The 24,062-nt window shown below is 34.3% G+C and overlaps 1 long non-coding RNA gene across 1 annotated transcript; it reads left to right on the forward strand.

Annotated features, from left to right (window-relative positions):
* Positions 1-18,816: 18,816 nt before the first annotated feature.
* On the forward strand, positions 18,817-21,627 carry LOC140010779 (uncharacterized). Its single transcript, XR_011817928.1, has 3 exons — positions 18,817-18,992; positions 20,604-20,678; positions 21,462-21,627. It is a non-coding gene; the product is annotated as an uncharacterized lncRNA (long non-coding RNA).
* The last annotated feature ends 2,435 nt before the right edge of the window (positions 21,628-24,062 follow it).

Consider the following 24,062-nt stretch of genomic DNA (forward strand, 5'->3'; position numbering starts at 1 on the left):
TCGCATTTAACAAAATAAAACAATAATAAAACAATCAACTACTAATGATCTTGGTCCATTGGAGCTTGAACCCACGGTCAGCTTGGCTAAGTGAATGGAGGATGCTAACAAAATAATCTTGAACTTGAACCACTTGCTTGGACAGCTATGACGCAGATCGTGCAACTTGTATTTTGAACCACACCAAGCTCCAACTAAATGAACAGCCCTCAAATCCGCATCATCAAGTGAGCAAGACTAAGAGTTGAGGTGTAAATATAGGATGATTTGGACCTGCTTTACTCGAAGTTACTTGAGAACATCTTGATTGTTGCATATAAGTTGGATTTTTGCCAAAACCATGTATTTTTTAAAGGGTTTTGTCGTTTCTCTTCAAAAAGTCATGCTTATATTTCACATATGTTGTTGCTTGAGATACATATTCCGTATGGAGGTTCATGAGCTATATTTACGTAGCATTCCTTTAATGTTACAAGTTAAAAGTACACATTTTGAAACCCTATCCTAGAAGTTTGATAGTTTCTTGCTATATGATCATTGATTACAGATTTCGAGTGTGGCCAAGAGGCAGACCCTGAGCTTGACATTTCTAGACCTTAATTGGTTTGTGAGTGTCTCCAATTGCATGGTCGAACTTGCCATTTGAATGCAACGCTCTCTTGTTGTGATTAGAAAATACTTGACTTGTTTGGTTTGGGCGAGTGTGTATTTTATCGCACTTGCCCCAACTTAACTAAAGTATTGTGTACTATTTACAAGTGAATTGATATGCATGTATATGACTTGAAAGTAATTGCCTGGGATCCCAAACCCCTATTGGTTAGTTGGTCGAATCGAGCTAGCAAGGGTTTGGTTGAGGAGATTGACGAATCATGGGTACTGTTTACTGCTTCTCCACTGTTTATTATTTAATCCACTAGATACGGTCCACTGGATTTGGTATACTGGAATATTACCACCATTGCTATCTTTGGACTTCGGGCCTGGTAGGAGTTTGTTGGGTGGACGGAGATTGGAGTTAAGTGGTGCTCTATTGGACTTGTTACTGTATTTTCAGGGTAGACGGAGTGTCAACTAATTCTTGACAAGCTGCTGCCGAATTAGCTCGCAAGAGCAAACTGTATCCTTATGCATGAAAGCGTTGATTTCGTCATTAGTTTGTTACTTGAAGTGTTAATGCTTATTCTTGTGAACTTTTAATCCCTTTCCTTTGAGATTTCGAATTATATAGAATTGCCCATTTGCTGCTTGGTTTGCATGTCGTCTTGGAACCACACTGGGTAATAACTCACCCCATTAGTTTGTTTTCTTTACAAGGGGGAGAACGAGGGCGTGTTTGGAGAAGATTGGAATTTTGTCTAGATCCCTCATCTTTTGTTTTAGTATTAGGCGCTTTTCTAATGTTAGTGAATTAACTTGAGTTTGAACCTCTTGATCTATTAGGGGTATGTATAAGAATTAAATGACGATGTATATACATGAATGTATATATGGCTTTTGCTATTGTAGTTCTTGCTATGGTAGTGGATCTACTAGTGAGACTTGGCGAGAGATGGGCAAGCGGTCGGCCAAAACCTGGGTTACGCTCTAAGAGGAGGTGGGGTCGTCACACGTATGCAGAGGACTCACAAGTATGAAACTTCTTAAATGCAAGTATCTTCAACATCAAAAAGTAATCAATAAAGATAAAATAAAATAGAAAATAGTTACAAACAAAACAATTCTTAATTCAAGCAACAAAAACATGACAAGTACCAAGTGCTATGTGCCCTTGTAAACTAGCACCACTTTTAGACATTCTATAATGATCCAATAAGTAGTACGTTCAATAATCATAATTACCTACTATACTACTATGCTGTATAGTGTAGGGATCTACAAAGTAAAAGCAATCTAATAATCAATTCCAAGTATTTATTCAACCATGGTAACAAATATTGGTACAAGACTTTAATGCTCTGCACTACTTAATTCTTGCAAAAACTGATATCTTTATCATCATACCTATGTTTTCATTTATATCAACTACTTAACTCTCTTGCTCTATTGATTTAAGAGAATCAACTTAAGTTGTAACATCTCAGTTGTACTAGCTAGCTAGTTGTGTATTTTTACTAAGTAGTATGTCTGATATGTTTTCCCAAGAGCCATCAGCGAAAGAAGATAACTGTCGTTCCCTCAATGGATTAATTGTTATGCTAGCATTCAGTAGTATCCAATGCTATTCTAATAATGGGTTTGTTTGGATAGAGTATTACTTGAAATAATTACTGTAGCACTTTTTGTGATATGATATATGCGAGATAAAAAGTGAATTGGAAAATATGTTTATGATGCAAGCGAAATATTATTTGAAAAAATTTGATATCCAAACAAAGCAAGTATTAAGTAATATTATATGTGAATGTAGCAACGTTTGTGCATTATATAGGCCTCTTACCCATTAGCTCCTATCACCAAGATTATTTCTGCTTTACTCTGATTACTCTTGTTTTCCTAGTAGTAGAGTCCTCTCTATTTTTTTTTGGAACATAGCATTCTTTGTCAATAGAAGAATTACCAAAAAGAAAATGGTTAGGCTAAAAAATTCTTGCAAGAAATGGGAGGCTATTGAGCAAAGGGAAAAGATCAAATACTTCTTGTGCACCTTTAGCAAGTGTAGGGTGCATGCTACAACTGTTGCCAAACCACATGCAAAAAAGGTTGTCTATTGTGCAAAAAGGAGTCTTTTTGAATTGTATCCAATGTTGATGCAATACATGGGAGAGTCATCTTTATATTCTCTTGCTTCGAGTGAGCAATGGTTGCAAAATATAATTGATTTGGACTCTCTAGCTTTTGTTGAGATAGGTATATATTGGGTAAAATACATAAAACCCCTCTGTGATTTACCTATTGTGCATAAAACTTTCTCATTATTTAAAAACCCACACATAACCTCCCTATACTTTGAACTTCTTTGGAACTTGAATAGAAAGCATCCAAACTGATAAGTTTGTGATACACACGTGTATTAAGTGAGTTTCAAGTGACATTGCCAAGGACAATTCAGTATTTTGCAATTTTTTGTCATTTCCTTTCCTTTTTTTGGTTTATTTTCCTTCTCCATTTCTTCCCTGCTCACTACCAAATTGGTCAATAACACCAAAATGGTCAACGACACTGGTGAATACCAATCATCATCAGTACCACCACCGATCACTAGTAGCTCCACCATCGCCACCAATCACCAGCAACTCTACCACCAATCATCACTAATTTCAACGCTCAATGATCCCAAAATAACACCAAAAAATTTCCAATTAGATAGAGCGCAAAATAACAACAAAAATTCTCAATCTAATAGTCTCAAAATATTAACAAAAAATTCTCAATCAATGATCCCAACCTAACACCAAAAGCCTTCAACATATCAATCACATAGTGGCTCTGCTATCAACTTCAAATTAATCCCAAATTCAATAGAAACATGAATAGCAAAATTAGATCTGACGATGGCCATTTGTCGGTGGTGTCAGTTGAAGGACGGATGGAAGGAAAGGAAAAGGGAAGCAAAAAAAGAAAAATCAACTGGCGGGCAAGGAGGAGAAATCGAGATCCACTGCCTTCATGTAATTGGAGAGTGAAGACCCTCTTGGCTTGCTTGGAATACTGAGAGACAGAGCCTCCTAATCAACTGCGATGGGGCCGAGACCTTCGAACGATTGGTGATGAAGATACAGACGAAAGAGCCGGTTTTGTTGCCTAATAAACTAATGATTCAGAGGAGAAAGAGACTAAGCAATCCAAGTCTCCAAAAAAAGTTGCTGCTTAGATTTAGGTTCTTAATTTTACAGAAGAACACATGAAAAAGTCATGAGTCTAGATCGACGGTGATAGAGATGCTGTTGAAAATGAAGATGGCGAGATGGTGATAGCGAGATGATGGCAGCAATGAAAGGGTAGTGTTGGCGGGATTGATAGGGCAAGAAAAAGAAAGGAAAATCAAAGGGGAAAGGGAAAACAGAAAAATGTTCTGAAAAAAAGGAAGAAATAAAAGCCTAGAACGTTCTGACATTTCTTTGAAGAAGATGATACTTCTTATAAAATTTCAAATGAGCCCCTTGGTCCTACCTTTGTTTCAAATGAAGGAAGAAAGTTTTTAAAACTTTAATTGAGCCCTAAGTTAACCATTGATTTAGTTTGGAAATAGGGTTAATATAGGAAATTTACATCTTTCTGTCAATTTGGATGATTTCTGTCCATTATCTAAAGAAGTCCAAAGTATAAGGAGGTTATGTGTGGGTTTTTAAATAATGAGGAAGTTTTATGTACAATAGGTAAACCACAGGGGGGTTTTATGTATTTTATCCATATTTGTTTTTAAGATCCCTTTATGGTGTACTATTATTTCTCATTATATCTGTTAGGCTTTTCATATTTTGTCAACAAATGCGAATATCAACATAAAACAAAGATTATCAGAAGGAAATCCATGGTGTTTCATCTTATTCTACAACAACATACATAAACAAGTCGTTAACTTTTCACTGAAGAATAACATAGATATTCTCTCTAAATGTGCAATTATACATGACTTTGTACCTTACTATTGAAGCTTCCTACTGCATTTTTTAATTCTAATGACTTCAAAAACGAACAAGTTGTTGTGTTCTATCATGGCTTTGCTGACTAGAGAATTACCATAGAAGATCAATGCTTTGCCAAAGGGCGGGAATATTTTTGCAGAGACAATCTTCTTAACGAATATGACATGATATTCCTTCGAAATAGAGAAATTCTGAACTATGATATTTTGCCCTTCGGCACCATGCAGAGCTTGACTATGATGCCATGGTCACTCCTTTTTGCTAATGCTGCCAAGTAAACCTCCTTTTACCAAAATAAATTACCCATTGCTTTAGACTTTTACTATCCAATTTAAATAATTCTTTTTATGTCTATTTGTTTCATTACAGGTCACATAGATCAACAAACACTTACCAAGATAAATACATCATTGATAAATCCATTTCTCAACCATGATTGCACAACACTTAATGCTTTTTATCAGATTTATATACCTAAATCTAAGTACAGCTTTGTACATATCTATATGTTGTATTCTGCATTATCTATGTCAAAAATGTTTTGTTTTGTCTAATTTGACCTTTATATATTCGTTGCCTATAGGATGTTCCAAAGTATGCTAGCTATTCACTAGAAGAAAACAGGACTCGAACCATAATATTACATAGTGGAAACAAATCTTATGCCATTGGAATACTTTAAGGGTACGTTTGGTTCCCCCGTAAAATTGGAACGTAGAATTGGAATTGGAGCTCCAATTTCAATTCTTGTATTTGGGTACTATCTTTCTTGTAGAATTAGAATCGAATTGCAATTCCAAATCGATCGAATTCCAAGGTTCCAATTCTTTGGCTAGACCAAAGAATTCCAATTCCAATTCCACGACTGAACTCCTAAATCGGGTCAACACGCGAGTCTTATACGGGTAAAATCTCAAAAATGGGTCAATTGTAAAATTGATGGAAAAAACTCAAACCTCTCTCTTCTCTTTCCATTATCAATCGCCATATCTAATGCTTTGTTGGAGCATTCCTGCCGCTGCCTCCTCCACTTGTGCTGCTTTCACCCATCACTTTTGCTGCCACCTCCACCCCTCCATGCTCCACTCACTGGCCATTGCATAACTCAGGTTGAAATTATGGGGTTTTAATTAGTTTCTGTCAGTCTCCTCCTTCCCTTCTAGTGAATGAATTGAGAATTGATTCGATGAGGGAAGAATGAAATTTCATTACCAATTTGGCAAAATTCATTGATCAATTCCATCTAAGCGTCCAGGAACAAACAAAAGTGCCCAACATCTTCGTTATTTCCTTGAAGCCGATACTTGTTCAGGAGAGAACGAGGAATAGTCTCTATTATTAGCAGTTGAATTGGTAAAAAGGGGCAATTTCCTCGTACAAAAATTGAAGCTACATTAGAAGAAGTCGTCTTCGGCCCCTCCAAACTTCATTCGCTTGCTTTGTAGTTCCAGATCTTCATCAAGTCAAGAAATCCCAGCTGCAAACAATAAATACCACACTTGTACGGTTTACTCCAGGATTGACTGATACTATAACCAATACGACATGGCTTTGCAATTTACTCCCTACTATTCCAGATTTTTCAGATAGAATTAGAGTTTATAAAGGTAACTTCATAATTTAATTTTTTTCTATTAAACATTGTTTTTTTAAGGTATTTTTTTTATAATTTGTGGTATTGATTGATTCTATGCAGTTATTATTATTATTTTAAGCTTATAATTTACGATGTTGTGAGAACAAAAGAACAAGTTGGTCTTTGGTTTCCATTTTCTTGTTTGTTTGAGTTTTAGTTAATTAGTCAAAGTTTGACTTGGAACCCATTCGGGATAATGCCTGAACGTGTAGGATTTGAGAGTACTTATTAGGAACTTGGACATTTTTTTATTGATCTGAGGCTTTTGGAAAAATCAACTTTGATTAGAAGTAAACTAATAATACTACTGCTACCACCATTATATTCATCTCTTAATTTTCTATCTCTTGCTTTTAGCTTGATTCCCAATATTAACTAGTAGTACTTCTTAATTGCCTCTGTTGTTTATTTTTAAATGTCTCCTATCCTAGTAATTCCTCAGCATGTCCTGTCGTTTGGTTTGAGCTGACTTTATGTGCAGGCAGATAGAATTCTAGCTCCATTTACAACAGTCGTTTTATTGACTTCAAACTGGAGGCTCTGAGGGCGGGGGAGGGGGGTGGGAATACTTTTGGGGAGATATTGAATATAAAGTTGGGTCAGTGATGCTGATGATGGTGGTTGTTTTTGTAGGTATCGGGTTGTTGAATTGAGTTGCATTGCGCCTAACATTTGTAGTCTTTATGTATGATTGTAATATTGACGTGATAGTCTTGTGATAAGACTCTACTAAATCTTTCCTTTTGATGAGACTCATAGAAGGCTTTAGAAGGATTCTGATGTTCCTCATAGCCAATTAGTCTTGTTTCTAAAAAGAAAGCTTTGTAGGGGCTTTTTTGTTTCCTTCTTTTGTTGCAGTTTGCTGGAAAATCCTTACCATACCTTAAAGGTCACTTCTGAATCAAACAGACCTTTGATATTTTAAATGCAAAACCAACAGAAGCTTTAAGTCACTAGAATAAATTTAGGACATCTCCAAACAATTTTGTGCACACAAGTGATGATCTCAGCAACATCTCCAAATTACTTTTGCAAAAAGATTCCGTCCAGATAAGTCAGCATAAGTTCTTCATTTAACATATGTATGGATTTTTCAGGTGCCTATTGGCCTTTCATTTTTCGTTCTATAATGCAGTGGCTGCTGAATCTATTCTTAAGAACATGACATTGTGATGTTTTTCTGGTGCATATTTGCCTCAGATATGGCATTTGAAGCAACATCTCAGTCAAAAGGGAAAGGCAAAGGGTATTTCACTTGGACTCCTGATATGGATCGTGTAATGGGCACTTGTTTTATTGACCAAATGAACCAAGGAAACAAATTGGATGGTAAATGTGCATGGAAGACAGCAGCCTACACCGCCGTAATGAATGCTTTATTCGATAAGCTCAATATATCTGTGACAAAGGCTTATATTATATCTTGTTTCAAGACATGGGAGAAACACTATGACATCCTATACCTACTGCTCCAGTCATGTAACTCTCTGCGATAATATGGGACTACTCTAGAGGTAAAATTGATGTTCGTGATGAGGATGTATGGAATGCTCGAGTAAGTGAGAATCCAAAAATTGTTCCTTATAGAAAAAAAATTGTGGTTGAAAATTGGGAGGATATCTGTACATTGTCTTCACACGATCGTGCAAATAGAGAGGGCGCCCAAACTGCTTTCGAGGCTAATGCTGAAACTGAAGTTGAAGAGTCTGCTAATGTAGAGGAATCATTTGAGACTGATTCATGTTCTTTAGAAGATGAAGTTATGAATGCATTGCTAGCTCGACAATGGTCAAAATCAAAATCGTCATCTTCAACAAATGATCGTGGCACAAAGAGGAAACTAACAAGCTCTCAAGCACGTTACAAGGTGTTGGGACGAATAGCAGATTCACTGGATAAGTACTTAAATTCAGAATGTTCAAAAGTTACAACTAAAATGGTGGAAGATAAGTTATCTAAAATTGAATTGGATAGATTTCAATTATTAAAGGGTATCGATTTACTTATGAATGACAGGACAAAGTATGATACTTTTTCTGGTCTCCGAGATGACTTAAAAAAGGATTGGCTATTGATGCACATTGGTAATTGATTTTATTTGGTAACCTCCATTTGAAGTTGTTTCTCTTGGGAGAAGAAGTTGAGCATATTGTTGGAAGCCAAGTAGAGAAAGCAGAGGCTGTTACTACTCCATATATCCACATGACTTTTTAAATTCTGATGAGTTCTTTGTTTTTCATGTAATGGATCAAAACAAGATTATAGAAAGATTCTAGGGAATATTTCAGCTATTTTCTGTCTGATTTTTGAGATGATAAGAATGGGACATTGGATCTTTTGTCTGATGAACTAGCATTTTAGGTATTAAGATTAACATAGCAGCCTATGTTGATGACCTGACTTGTCCTTGAGCTGCATGAACCTATGTGGTGATCAATGCTGCTGTTTTTTTTTTTTTCCATGCTATCCAAATGCTTGTTGAGCACATTTCACATCATACTAGAGATTGGTTAAGAAGTGTTATTTGTCGAGTCAGATTGGACATGCAAGTCAGAAAATGATACTTGTGTTGGCATTTAAATTTTGCTTCCAAATTTTTATGCTCGCCTTCAGCATTTTCATTCAGTTGTATTGTTAGGTCACTGAAGGAAGAGCATCTGGGAGTCTTGAGTTGCTGTAATTTCTATGTTTTTGCACTCGCTGAATGTGTATTTTAGGTATTTTTGCTGTTGAGGTTTTACACATAATTAAATCTTAAACACATTGGTGTTGGAGTAATCAGTAATTTCTGATTACTGTGACACATTGCAGAAAATTTGAAGTATGGGGAGTGAAATGGAGACTTGGAACTTGTAGTAGTTATGACTAACGAACTTACAAGTTAATAAATTACAGATGAATGGGTTATGGTACATGGTTTCTGGTGCATCCTTCGACTGACATTGGATGTTGCACAAATTGGACAATTCCTGTGTACAATTGTCTTTGCCATCTGATGCATGTTGGCTCCATGCGCCATAGGGAAAGTTCTAACTCTCTAAATCTTTTTTGAATTTTGTGTAAGTATTAGAAGTAAGAAAGAAGTTTGCTTTATTATAATATATCAAAACACAATTGAAATGTCACGTTTGAGATAGGGATATATTTCTTCACAAAAAGGGATAATGGATCAAAACATGTTAAAGGAAATGTTCACCAAAGAAATTGATATGAGAGTGGGAAAGAATAAATTATAAGGCATAAATTGGTTTTTTCTTTTAAATCTTTAGTAAAAATTAGCTAAATGCAAGAAAAAAAGAAATTATTGTATAGAAAAAAGAAAAAAAAAGAAAAATTTTATGTAAGCAAATGTTTCATGAAAACAATTCAAATTCCTAATGAATTCTTCTCTCATGCAAACAAAGAATTTGGAATTCCAAATCAATTCCGTATCAATTCTATGCATTTTCCAAACGAAAGAATTGGAATGACTTGGAATTCCAATTCATAGAATTCCAATTCTAATTCAATTCTAATTATATAGAACCAAACGCACCCTAAAAGAGTTTGAATCAAAACTGGAATAATTTCTTGGCTGATCATTCTCTTAAAGAAGTAGAAGTACTTGTTTTTCTTCCTCAATCCAACAATTCATTTGCTGTAGTTGTATTTAACCAAAAAGGAATTGAAAATATGTATCCTTGACATTATAAATTTGTATATGAAAGAACATATGTAATTGACTTCTTGTTAGTCCATGTTGCTTTCTTATAAATTTTTTTCCTAGTTAATTGTTTTTCAATTACTTGTTTCATAGCTATGAGCATGCCAATATGGGTATCACAAATATTTATATTGTTACGCCTCACACGATTTTTAGCCTCCTAGTTCTCTAGAAGGGGAGATTTTGTGAAAATATTTTAGCAATCTTGCTTCTAATTTAGAATCTTCCACTATTCCAAAGTGAAACCAAGCTAAAGTTTGTCGTTTAGGTAGTTATTTTTAATCGAATTTACAAATGAGTACCCCCAACTTTTAACCCCAATATCTCACCCTTCAATATAGCATATTTCTGTTTAAAAAAAAAAGATAAAAAGAACTTTCTAAATCTCGATTAATATAAATTATAAACTTGAATAGTTTAAAGGTAATATTTGAATGAGTTAATGCATTTATTCAAATTAATAAAGTGAATATTATTTGTCATTAGGATATATTTCTTGGGAAATTAATAGAAAAGTTTTCGTTTGCATATTCATTTGTCAAATTCTTGAAAAATTAATTTTTGAGTTAATAGTTGTACATGAACAAATTTTGTTGTCTGTGTTTTAAAGGAAAGTTTCATACCATAAAAATATATAAGAAGAACCTCTCTATCTTTTTTTTTTTTAAGAGGAACCTCGATCTTATTTACAAACTATAACAACTAGTCATCATTGTATCATTGCTTTTGAAATATTTAATTGGTTATTTTGTAAAACCAAAAATGTAATCTACAGTAACCAACTAAATAATAGAAATTGCACAAGTAGTACACAAGCAAAAAGAAAAAAAAGGATTGTTCTTTGTTTGAGTATGTTGAGAGTAAATAAACAATACTAATGTCATATGCTCAACAGGGATATCAGTGAATTATGTCGAAAGAAGCAATTATCACGCAATTGACATCCCATGTAAATGACAATCAATTACCACGGTTGTAGTCCGTGGCAAATGATACTTGTTTACCATGGTTCTGAACTATGGCAAAAGGTAATGTAGTAAATAGTGTCATTTTTTGGATGATAATCTAAAAACTATGTCAAAACTCGCTTTTGCCCATGGATACGGGAGGTGTGACAAAAAATGTGGTAAAAAACAAATTTTTTTCTTTTTTTTTTTTAGTGACTAGAAGTGAATTAGACTCAATTAAGAATCAAGTAGAAAGGTGAAAAACCACTAGGGTTAGCCCAGTGGTTAGTAAAGGGTTTTTAGAGTTTTGCTCACTATCAAATTTAGGATTCAAATTTTATACCTGACAATTGAAGGATGGGAAGGGTATGGAGAGGGTTGAAAAGGTAACAAAAATCAAAAAGTAGAAAGACAAAAGGCAATTAAGCACACAAAGAAAGAAATTAAAGAGATGGTAGAAAATAAAAGGGACTCAAACCATTTTTGTAGCGGTTTGACTATCTTCTTGAAGTCTACCTCTACTCTCAAACTTTTTCAAGTTTGGATTTTTGTTTCACTATATATCTCTTCACAATTTGGTTGAGACAACGACTCTTGCATGGCTTGACATTCAATCTAGTTTATACTAAGTTTTAAAAGACTAATAGACCCTAGACTCTAGATTTTTACTCTCTTAAGAAAGAAACCTAACTTGTACCTAATTACTTCTCATAATTTTAAAGATACCCAATAAACATACTTATAATGATAACAATTCAAAGTATTTCTTACACAAATCACTCTTGAAAGTTTGCAATTAATGTAACCAAAAGTTATTAACTGTTAGAGCATTCAAGAGTTTTATAGCTACCCATTTATGAGTACGAGAAATTTTTCAACGATCACAAGAATTAGCTGAAAAACACTAGCCATTGGAACAAGTTGAAATTCATCATATTGTGCACCTGACCAAAGTGTTGAGCCCTTGTTTTTATTCGAATGGCTAAACTAACACAAGTTTGTCTAAATAGTGCATCTGACAAAAAATAATACAGTCTTAAAGGTTTCTTAAGACAATTGAACCAAAAAACTGTGGCTCTATTCGGATTCTAGTGTTTTTGAGATACTTATTTTTGTATTTGAATTCTACAATAACTCCAAAAAATAACTCCAAAATAACTTCAAAAACACATTTAAAAACACTAAAATTAAAAAATTAAAATAAAATAAATCCTCACCCTCTCTATTCTTTCACACACCACCACGAGCTGTCAGCCTCTATCAGCCAACACAACTGGTGGCCACTACTGCCGATTGTCACCATCTTCTACTTCTCTCTCTCTCTCTCCCCCTCTCTCCTCCATCCTCCTTCCATTCCCTCTTTTCTTCCTCTTCTATCCTCTCTCTTTCCTCCTCTCCTACCTCTCTCTTCCCTTTCTCCTCCGTACCGCTCTCTTCGCCATTTCTAGTCACATCGATGCAACCATAGAAGATTTGGTCATGTTGATCTAGTAGAGTTCTCCGATTACTTAGTGGCATCTAGATCAACATGACCAAATTGGGAGGGGGAAAGAAGGAAAGAGGGAGGGGGAGGAGAAGGGAGAAAAGATGAGAGGAAGAGGGAGAAGAGAGAAGGGGCAGAGGAGAAGAAGAGAGGAGAGGAAGAAAGAGAGGAGGAAGAAGGAAGAGAGAAAAGGAGGCCGGTGGAGGACGAGAGAGGCGATGGTGGTGGGTGATGGATAATGGTGAAGTTTTTTTTCAAAATTTAAAAAATACTCCACTAAAATTTTAAATCTTAAAAGTATGCCAAAATACATCCCCTCAAAAAATCCAAAAAAAAAATTAATTATTTACAGTAAAAATTTTTCATACACGTCGCTATAATAAAGTTTTTGAAAAATATCCTAGAAAACAACTAATTGAAACAGAGATAGTATTCAAAATATCTATTCAACTAACTCAATTGATGTGGAAATCTTTCAGACTACCAAACAAGATGTTGTGCATCAGATAGAAATTATATTCAAATGTAAAGAATAGAAATAGGGTAGAGAGAAGGAGAAAGAGGGAGAAGTCTTCTTCCCCTTTAGAATTATGGACAAAAATGATCCCCTCAATCAAATAGATTAATGAGTTTGATAGAATACTATTTTAGGAAATGATAAGAGGCTCTAATCAATAACTTTCATTCCGATTGAGAAATGGTGATAGTTGTTATCAAAACTCCAACAATGGGTGTCATTATTAGTGACATCACATTTGTGAGGACTCGTACATTTTCTTTATTTCATAATATTTTATTTTATTTTCTCGCATATATTTTCTTCATTATATCCTATTATATTGATTTTTCAGAGATTTTTATAAGTGAGTAGAGTTTTTAAATTATTTTTCTAGTATAAGTTAGTTCATGAGATATTAGGAGTATATATCAGACGTGGGACCCGCTAGTGCGATAAGTGTGATAAATTCGGTCAATTAGATTAAGTTTTGTATACCGGGATTAAATTACTAGGTGTTAAGAGGTAATTAGATGTTACTTAGATGGTTTAATCTTGGAGAGACAAAAGGATAACTTTAAGCCTACAAGGTGCCATGTGTCACTTTTTAATTCCAACTTGACTTTGACCACTATTCTGTAACTTTACCAAATATCCAATTTGATCCAAAATCATCTTCATTCTTGCTCCTCTTGGCCAAACTCCATAGAGAGAAAAGAGAGAGGAACCTTCAACTTATTTCATCCATTTCTTGTACCAATCTTGTGATTCAACCACCAAAACTTGAAATCACTCCATAAAAATCCTTTGCTAGGTAGGATTATAGAAGGTGGTGGAGTTGTTTTGGAAGAAAGAAATCTAAGCTACTACTTTTCTTGAGGTGTCAAGGTATGTTGTGTAGAAATTCATTGTTTGTTCTTAATAATGGTTTATTAGTGCCTTGTGGTGGCTAAAAATGTTATTTTGTGGAAGACTTTATGGTTTTAAGTGGAGTTTGTGAAATTTCTGATTTTATTCATGATTTTTCTGATTTGATATAATAATTAGTGGTTGGCCATGAATGATATCTTGATATGGTGTGAAATGAAGTATTTGTGTGTTAGTTGTAGTTGTTTGCGGAAAATTTCAGAATTTGTACGGAAATTCCAGTTTAGGGTTAGTAATCTGCCCTGATTTTATACTGCATGTTTGTCCTTGAAGGAGGCTGAATCAGCCCTTGTCCAAACATGAAAGTTGTTGGTAATTGAGTTAGCTAGCTACCTGTAAAATTTCAGCTCAATCGGAGTACTGTAGCATATGAAATGATCGAAATACCCTTGACTGCCCATAAGCCCTGTTTCGTGGATAGATTTCTGTTTTCATGGAGATTTCCATTTTTGACCCTGAAAATGCATGATTTGGCTTTGGAGATTTTCATAAGAAATGTAGGTATATGTCTTGGCTTCGAAACTCCATAAGATTCGTTTCAATCCGAAAAGTGTAGTTTCAGTTATGGTTATTGTGCCAAAAGGTGTATTTTATAGTCTATGATTGGTATATGGTTGATTTGAGATGAATTGGTGTTGATTGTAGGATAGAAAAGTAAGGAAATGTAGGGGATATGCTGTCCAAATTTTGGAAATGTTGGATTTCTTCGAGTTTGGTTTGGTTTGAGATATTTGTAAGAGGGGCTTTTGGGGTTGTTCGAGCCCTAAGTCTTCATGTTACATTTTCGTTCCCAAAATCATGTTTTGCACCTTTGCATTAGTAGTTGTTTGGTGAGGCATACGACTAGTAGTCGAGCCTCATTTGTGCATTTTATTTACTGGATTTGTGGCTGTGGGAACCATAATTGTTTACCTTGATTATTCTAGGATTTCTTGGTGATTAGAACCCTACTTTGGTTGAAACTTTTGAAGTATCTTTGCTTGAACTGGTGAGTGTACCACTTCCCTGAATTATTGATAAACTGGTTATCTGTACTTGCAAATTGCTATTTGAATGTCTTTCCCAACTGTTTATTTGGTACGAGACGAGTGTGAAGTTTATCACACTCGTTCTCTGGCCTGTGTGCTTGTTTCCTGTATATACTTGACTTTGTTACCTGCGCCTGTTATAATGTCGTTTGGAAGTGTATCCAACGACCTTCCTGTTAAATCTGAGCTCAATCTCATGGGGAGTTAATTGAATCAAGCTAGCAAGGGTTTGGTCGAGGAAATGGACAATCCAGGGGTGCTTGTTCCTGGGGAATCTATTGGTATTGGAGACTCTGGATTTCTGGTATACTTGAGTATTACCATTCCTGTTCTTGTTTGGCGTTCGAGCCCGGTAAGGGATATGTTTGGTGATCGAAATTTTGGCGTAAGTGGGGTCTACGGACATGTGTGTTTCATTAAATGTTGACGAAGGGTCAACTAGGTTGGATCAAGTATTGCAACGGGGATTTGGCTCCTAAGAGCCACCTGTATCCTTTAAATTGTGATGTTCATTCATTTCTATTATTTGACGTGTATATGTGCTCTAAAAATGTTTTCTCATGATTTCTACTATTTATATTTTTGGTACCTCATTGAGCTTCCAACTCACCCCGTTCCGTTATCATTGTTTTCCTTACAGGGAACAATCTTTTGGAACTTCAATATTTTGAAGAATGAGTTGAATTAGTTAGAAACTCTTTTGTTCTTTTGGTATAGCTCCTCGACAATTTGGAAACTCTAAATGTATCCTAATACAATGTTTCCTTTTGGTTTGTAAACTTACTACCATGTATATTTTGAAGTGTTTCCTCATGTTTATGTGACATATATTTGGGGATGTACATTCTCTCATGTTAAACAAAGTTTACTTGTACTTGGTTGGATTGTGACGTGACAGCAGCATTTCCATTACGTTTTGATTTTTTTTGTGGGAACGTTGTACCAAAGATTTGTTGTATCTTTTAGTTCGGCTCAATTGGGTTTTGAATGTTTATCTTCTCGAAGTTCTTTGGAGCATTTGGTAGGAGTTACGTTTGTTCCGGATCCGTAGTCCCGGCGAGAGCTGAGCAGGCAGTCCGCCGAACCCTTTGGTTCGCCTTAGGGTGAGGTGGGGTTGTTACAACATTCCCTTCCCTGAACCCCCTCAACCAAACATCTCCTAAAATACTTATAAATTATCTCATTATTAGGGAGAAAACACTATGGGATTTGCTTTGCATCCTTGCCATGTAGTTATTTGATTATCATTATTTACTAAAGATGTAAAATAGGTTAGTGAACATTAAAGTTTTAAAATAGTTTAATTTTGGTGATAAGCATTTCTCAATCCAAATTAATACAGAATTAAAATTTGTGTGACCTTATATCTTAATTGTCAGATTGTACAAACATAATTTGAGCACAATGTTAATTACTGACGAGTAAATTAAAATAATAAAATATAATTCATTATTCATTTTGATTTGTGTTCTTAAATATAACTAAAACGAAGTATGAAGCAGATTGTAAATAATTTTCAACTAGTTTCTAAAAATAGATTTTAAGTTTTAGTTTATTTGATAAAAGTGGATCAAATCCACCTTATGAGGTATAAATGGAGAGAATTGCAATTTGTTCTATGATTCGAAAAGACCATAGTTTTAAAACATTTCATTGCATTTAGCACTATAATTTTTAGATGGAAATAGGAATTATTTTCACTTTTGGCTTTTGGAAGAGGAAAGGCTAAAGATTTATTTGGTTCCTTTTTGCCCCTTAAAATACTCTTATATGAAAGGATATGAGGTGGTTATCATAACCAATACTAGGAAGATTATGCATAAAGTGAGTTATTAACAAATGTGATCACAAAATCATATGAATAACTGGAGACCACCATATCAATCATTACCATCATTACATAATCATATATATATATATATATATATATATCGATGTTCTATTCCCTATGTGGTAGGTTGTTGAGTTGGTTATTCTCACATTGTGCCAAGTGGACATTTTATGTTTTTACTATGTGTATATATTGCTGCAATTTATTTGGTTAGATTTAAATTATTTTTTTATAATTTTGTTAACAACAACTAATCCTAAACTTTTCCACATTTTAGTGTAGTACTTTTGTTAACAATGATTAATTACCCAGTTTGTTATCCTTAATTTACATTGTTACTGTGTTTAATTTGGTCATATTTTAAAATACTTATTAAGTTTATTAGCAACAATCAATCTCCATCGTATTATCCTTAATTGTCATACTTATATAAAGTAGGAAAATTATATTTGTTTACCTGTGAACATTTCCATTATGGACTTGCTGAATAATCAAACCATATAAATTACTTCACCTGTATTCATGGCAAGTCCCTGATTCACCATTGAGTCATATTGTTTGGATGTGTTTAAGCATGAGAGATTTATTAAATTCCATAGTTATAAGATGATGGTAATAATTTTGTTTTTTGCACTTTTTTTTGTACTTTGCCTTTTCAACTCATGGAATTAATATACAACCTTTTCTCTCTCTTCCTTTTAATATTTACTTTATTTTCTTGTCATAGGATAATAATGAAGTATTATTGAACATGTTATGATACTTTTTCTCTTCTTACCAAAATATGTTGACCCAAAATATGCACCGGTCTAACGGACTGTATTGATTTTTAAATTAATTTTAAATTGAATTTTGTTACATTTTGCTCATTGTTAATTTGGATAACAACCTTAACTTAAAAAAAAGTTATCTTAACTTTATATTGAATTTTACAATATTTTGTTTAATGCTTCTACATAATACTTATTTTGTTTAGTATATTGCATATCCTTTTCAAAATTTGGCTCATTTTAAGTTTTTCATATAGTACATCATTTCTCCATTCTTAAACTACATTACATTTGAATAGTTAATAAAAAATAGTTTATCTATTTAAATAAATACTTGAATTTCTAAAATTCATATTGCAACATTTAATTGTGCTACTGAAAGCAAAATGATCCATGTAAATGCATGGAAAAGAAACTAATATGTGAGGACCCGAAATTTTTTATTTTATTTTATCGAATATTAGTAGTTTGTTTAAATATTTATTTACTCATTTTTGTCCAAATTATTTATTTCGATCATTTAAAATCCATTTATATGGAACGACGCCTCTTTTATATTTTTAAAAGCGTTTTGTTGGAAAAATTCACTCTTCGAAAACTCGTTTAGTTCGGAACAACGAGTGCACGTTTTTCGAGACTTTATTTGAATCGAGAGTGTATTAATATTGGAGAATTAAGAACGATCAATAAGAGATTAAGAAAGGATAATTGAGGAATTAATACTCAATTCACGTGAGGACTCGTAAAATTAGTATTTTTAAACCCCTAATTTTGGCTCAATTAATTATCTATTTGGATTTTTGCCCGAATATTATTTTCTATCCTTATTAGACCTAAATATATGGTTTTATAGCTTCGTTATATTTTTAAAGTGTCTCGTTTCAAAAAATTATTTTCTTAGAAACTTGTTTAGTGGAAAAGTGAAAACGTGTCTGAAAACTTTAGCCAATTAGGAGTACAATAAGCTCAAAAATTTAAGACATATACAATGGTCCTAAAATAGGCAATTTTAGGTTTAAATATTGAAGTGATAGTTAGTGGTACGATCGTTATAAGAATTTCTCAAAGGTTTCAATTTTATTGCGCCTAAATTAGAAATACGTGGTTTCACGTGCGCGCTTAATTGGGGGACTTTGGACCATTATTTTGGGACAATTAAGAATGAAAAATATTTATATAATGTAAGTGTCTTAGAGGTTTAGTGCACTAGTGCAACAAACGTAAGAGAAATCGAACACAAAACGCGCGCGTAGGGTACTAGTTATAATTGATTTGACGTATTAAAAGATTTGACGTCAAGCGTCTTTCGTACGCAAAGGCTTCAGAACCGCATTTCATTTCACTTCATTTCTTCTGCTGCAACGGACGGCTAGCAGCTGCAAGGGACAACCGAAGTTTCACCATTTCTTTCTTCCAAAACTCATCCAAATCCTTACCAAAACTTCCATAGATTCTCACCAAACTTCACATTCATTTAGCTTTTCACTTGGACAACAGCTTAGCTGCAAAAGGAAGGAGCTATCCACGGTTTCTTCAAGCTTCAAAGGGCCGAAAAATCTGTCCAAACCAGCCATCAAAGTAGGTAGTAATCAAGCACCTTAAATTTGTCTTATGGAAGTTGATCTATGCATTTGAGTTGGAATCTTCACTTTAGTAGCTTGTATTGTTGGAAATGTGGGCTCTATGAACTCCCACTTTGGGTTGATGGCTGTGATGATGTTTGATGATGGTTTTATTGCTGAATTAGAGCTTAAGGAAGTAGATTAAAGGTGTATTGTGGCCAGAAACGTTGTTGAACTCTTGAAGCAAAAAGTTCCCATTTTACCCCTGTTCTATTCGGTCACTTTAATGCAGAAATTTGAGGATTTAATGGCTTGATTGTGTTGTTTATATGTTGTAGTAGTTGTGTAAAAATTTTCATTGAAAAATACTGAGTTTTGGTGGGTCAAACGAATTTATTTCAAAAACTAGTAATCTGGAAAACGGTTTCGCCGTAATCCAGACCAGTGTTTATATTTCGTCCATAACTCCGTACTCCGACGTCGAAATCAAGTGTCGCTAGCGGCATTTGAAACTAGACGTTTCCATGTTTCCAACGGTGTATAATACACATTCTGGTTTTAGGTGTGTGAGCCACACCATTCATCTGAAATCGTCTGTCCTGTTTCTCCGTTCTGCCGAAATGATTTGATGATACTGCAACTTGAGGCTTGATTTTGAACCAGTTGCATGCTGAAAATTAAAACGATTTCTTCTGTGAAGTTGTAGCCCAATGAATGTATTTTCTAACACTATCAACCATTTCCAATTCCGAGTTAAATTGAGGGAGTTATGATCAATACACGGCAACTGCCTCGTTTTTGAAAACCTTAGCTTTGGACAGATTGCCTTAAGGATTTTCCAAACTTTGGTTGATTGATTAACCACCTTTCCGAGGGTATTTTTTTTCCATGAGATTTTATAGAGAGTTACCCTTCATATAGGAGTAGTATACTGCAAAATTTGGTGTCAATCCAAGTCCGTTTCGACACTTAACAAAAGGTCCAAAGTCGGAACCAAATCTGGAAATTTTGTAACAGTCTTGAATTTACCCAACTTTGAGCTACCATATCTTGGTGCTCGAAACTCCGATTCTCGATCCGCTTGTTCTGTCCTAAACCTTACTTTCACCTCTAATTGAGCTACAAATTTCAAGGGCTAGTTTGCAACGAGTGAATTCTGCTGAATTTTCAAAGTTAGCGAAAAACTAACCCCGGCTCAATCCTGGGTGATTTGGAACAGCAACTTTAAGCTCATTTTTGAACACCTTCCACTTAGATTCATGGAAAAGTGTCTTCTAAGAACTTTTAGTACTTTGGAAGAGGTTTCCAACGGTACCAAGTTTTTCAATTTTCGACATGTGGAATCTGAGATACGAGTTTTTCAAAATATCGTATCAAAACTGAAATTTTCTGAATTTCAAGAAAATGGAGTTTTTCAAGTATTCCTTATTTCTTCGATAATACTTGAACGTTTATGCTTGATTTCCAAGATAACAAAACTCGATTGCTCTTGTACATTAAGAAACTCCACTTGAACCTCGATTTACTAGTAATTGAGGTTCATTTTCATGAAATTTCCCCAGATTGTACTAGTGCACAATCTTCCTTGATAATTGGGATGTGTGAATGATAATTAACTATTAAATGCTCAGGCGCTCAAGAGGACCTTCCAGAGGATCTCACGGGAGACGCCTAAACCATCATTTGAACTCGCTACTTGAATCACTGTGAGTGTCAAGTGCATGAACTTGTTGTTAAGTGGTTATCTGTTTCTTATCCGTTATGTAAATTTGAAATTTTGAGACGAGGGTGTACTTTATCGCACTCGTTCTCTTTCAAATGAAATTATATTCGAATTTTGCTATGTGAATTCGTATCCAACTTGTACATGGTAATGTGGATGTGATTTGTACTTGTGATTCGTATATGTGATCCGTATTTGTGATTCCTATTTGGAATCGTCGATTTGAGCGTTGCTCATCGACTTATATTCGTATTCGTATTCATATTCGGGGGACGCCCAAAACTCGTTGGCTAACTTTGCGAATCGAGCCAGCATGGGCTTGGTCAATAAGCTTAACAAACCATGAGATATTCGTAGAGCATGATCTATTGGAGAGATCTTGCTCGGCATTACTCGTGCAGTATTGCCATGATATACTCGAGTATTATCAAAAACTTTGATGAGCGGGCCCGGTAAGGGGGTGTAACGGTGACGGGATTCGAAGAAAAGTGGCGTATCTACGGATTTGATACTTATGTGGTTGACGGAGTGTCAACGTGAGATGCGATCAAAACTTCGACTCGACTACGTGGAATTTAGCTCCTGAGAGCTACAGTATCCTTGAATTGTTTCTGTTTATTTTTCCTATTCGAAATGTGAATTATTCGAATTTGATAGCCTTACCTACAATGTAATTGTTGTCGCTACTTGGATTATGTGTTTGCATGTGTGTTTTCTTGGCCTCACTGAGTATTGGCTCATCCTATTAGTTTGTTTTCCTTAACAGGTTGGATTGGAAGATTTTGGTAAAGCCGACTAGATTATACTTTTGATTGGAATCGGGGCTGTAAATGTGTAGTCGACTTTTAATGGTTGCATTTTGGAACTTGATGTATCTTTTGTGAACATGATGTAAGATTTAAATATTTAGTTAAGGAAGCGACTTTTCTTTATTTTGACTCGTAGTATTTGGTATGTATCGTTAAGTTCGATTTGATTTGTCTTGAGTCCTGGCGAGAGCTGAGCAGGCGTCCCCCGGATACCCTTGGGTTCGCCCTTGGGAGAAGTGGGGGCGTCACATAATATATATAATAAGGCAATGTTTAGTTCCAATCATATATATATATATATATATATATATATAGATAACAAAGTCATATTGTCATTCTTATCCCTTTATTTTGTCTCTTTCCTACATGCCTTAACGACATAACAAGTAGCTGTAATGTGCTCTATAAAATAACCTACGCTCTTCCATCTCTCTCTTCCTTTGTCTTTGTTCATTTTATCTTCATACAATTCTAGATAGAGTTTTTTGCCAAAATAACACTGTTACTAAAAAATATTTCTAATGTGATTCACTTTCAAATTGTATTCCCATAATGATGTTATTGTTGCCATGTAATTATTCTGATTGCCATGTAGGATAAAAAAAAAGGAAAGCTCTAATCTAGTTTGTAGTTTCCAACATGAACTAAAATTTTAAAAAAATTTATTATAGAGGCACAAGAAAATTACAGAACTTATATAATTTCCTTATAGTTATTTAAAATAAATTCTACCATTATTGGCCTTGCTATTATTTGTGAGGCCCCAAAAATTCGTTTCCTATGGTTTTGATTAGTTTAACTGATTTGCCTTGCATTTTTTGTTACTTTACTAGTTGAGTCATGTTTTTTATTCTATTACCTTATTAACTTGGTGCATGTTTAATTTGGTACATGTTCAATTTCATAGTGCATTATACTAGTGTGACCAACTAGTGAGGTGTGTGCAATAAACTTGGTGAATTAGAGGGAGTTTTGTGCAAAGAGATTAGGTGACAAGAGGTGTTAAGAGTTAATTAGAGGAGAGCTAGATATTTTGGTGAATTAGAGATCACTAGATAGATATTACTCCTTGTCTTGCCACTTGTCACTCTACTACAACTTCTTGACTAATTAGATGAGGATTTCCCTTGGCTAGCCACTTGTCACTCTACTACAACTTCTTGACCAAGACTAAGAGTTAATATTTATTCTAAACCAATCTATTATTTCAACACCATTTCTTCTTCTTCTTTCTTTAGTGAGAAAACAAGAAAGAAAACAAGGCTTGATTCCTTGTTTCGTTAGTGAGAAAACGAGGAAAAAACCCCTAATCCACTCCATAATTCTTGAGTCAAGCATGGAAGGAAGCTATTGGAGTAGTTTTGGAGGAAGAAAGCCTTGTAACCTTCTTGATTTGCTTGCCATCTTTGGGTTTGGAGGTAAAGAGGTGAATTTTACTAGAATCCCTAGTTTTCTTCCTTTCTTTTGAGTTTAGTTGATGTATGAGGTAATGGAAGTTAAAGGAAGGACTTGTATGAGGATTTTATGGTTTTCAAGTTGTGTTGCAAAAAATCCAACTTTGGTGCATAATCTAGTTAGCTTAGTTTTGAGCTTTATATATATATAATTTTGATGAAAAGAAAGTATTTTATGGAGGCTTGCATGTTTTTCAAGTTATGTTGTGAATTTTCCAACTTTGGTTCATGAAGTGCATAGCCTAGATTCAAGTTAGATATTTGTGATTTTGATGATGTTTCTTGCCAAGATTATATAACATATGACACATGTTATGCTAGCCATGATTTATTGTATTTTTGTCATGAAGATAAGGTTGAAACTTTGAAATTAGAAGAAAAGAATTTAAGGACAAGTTGCTGGAAATTCTTGTTTGAGTTGGAAGTTTGGGATAGTTTTGACATATTTTGTTCAAAATACTTGCTAATATTTTGATCTTTACATGTATGTTGATTTGGAGTTTTTTAGTTTTATGTTTGGGCTGGTTTTAATCTACTTTTGCTCGAGTTACTTAAAAAACCCTTGATTTTCACATATAGGTTGGATTTGAGCCAAAACAAAGAGGTTTAAGTGAAAGGAAATGAGTTTTCTCCAAACCGGTTTATAGTCGAAAATTTTAAGCTTTGAACATCGAAAGCCTTGATCAGCTTTCTTCCAAATTCTTGACTATAATCATCATATTTTTGCTCCATATTGTACTTGAAACATTGTTTTAGCATGCACATAGTTTTGCCTTTTGATTTGAATAAGAAAACCTTGCCCTTTTGGAAGTTATATTGGGGGTAAAACCGATAAATTGATGTGTCTTCTAAGTGAAGCGTTGAAATTCAAGTTTCTTATTTTTATTTGCTTTGAGTTGATAGACTCTTGATGTATTATCTGACCACAAGACTCGAGAGTGTCCAAAAGACAGAACCGAGGTTTGAAATGGAAAGATTGAGATCAATTGGTGAGTGTTCCAATTGCATGTTAGGATCATGTGACTCGTTGCCTGAAATTGCTAGATATCTTGACTTGTTATTGTAATAGGCGGGTGTGTACTTTAGCGAACTCGACCTAACTTT

The sequence above is a fragment of the Coffea arabica genome, chromosome 7c, assembly GCF_036785885.1.
Source record: "Coffea arabica cultivar ET-39 chromosome 7c, Coffea Arabica ET-39 HiFi, whole genome shotgun sequence".
In the NCBI taxonomy this organism is placed as follows: Eukaryota; Viridiplantae; Streptophyta; class Magnoliopsida; order Gentianales; family Rubiaceae; genus Coffea; species Coffea arabica.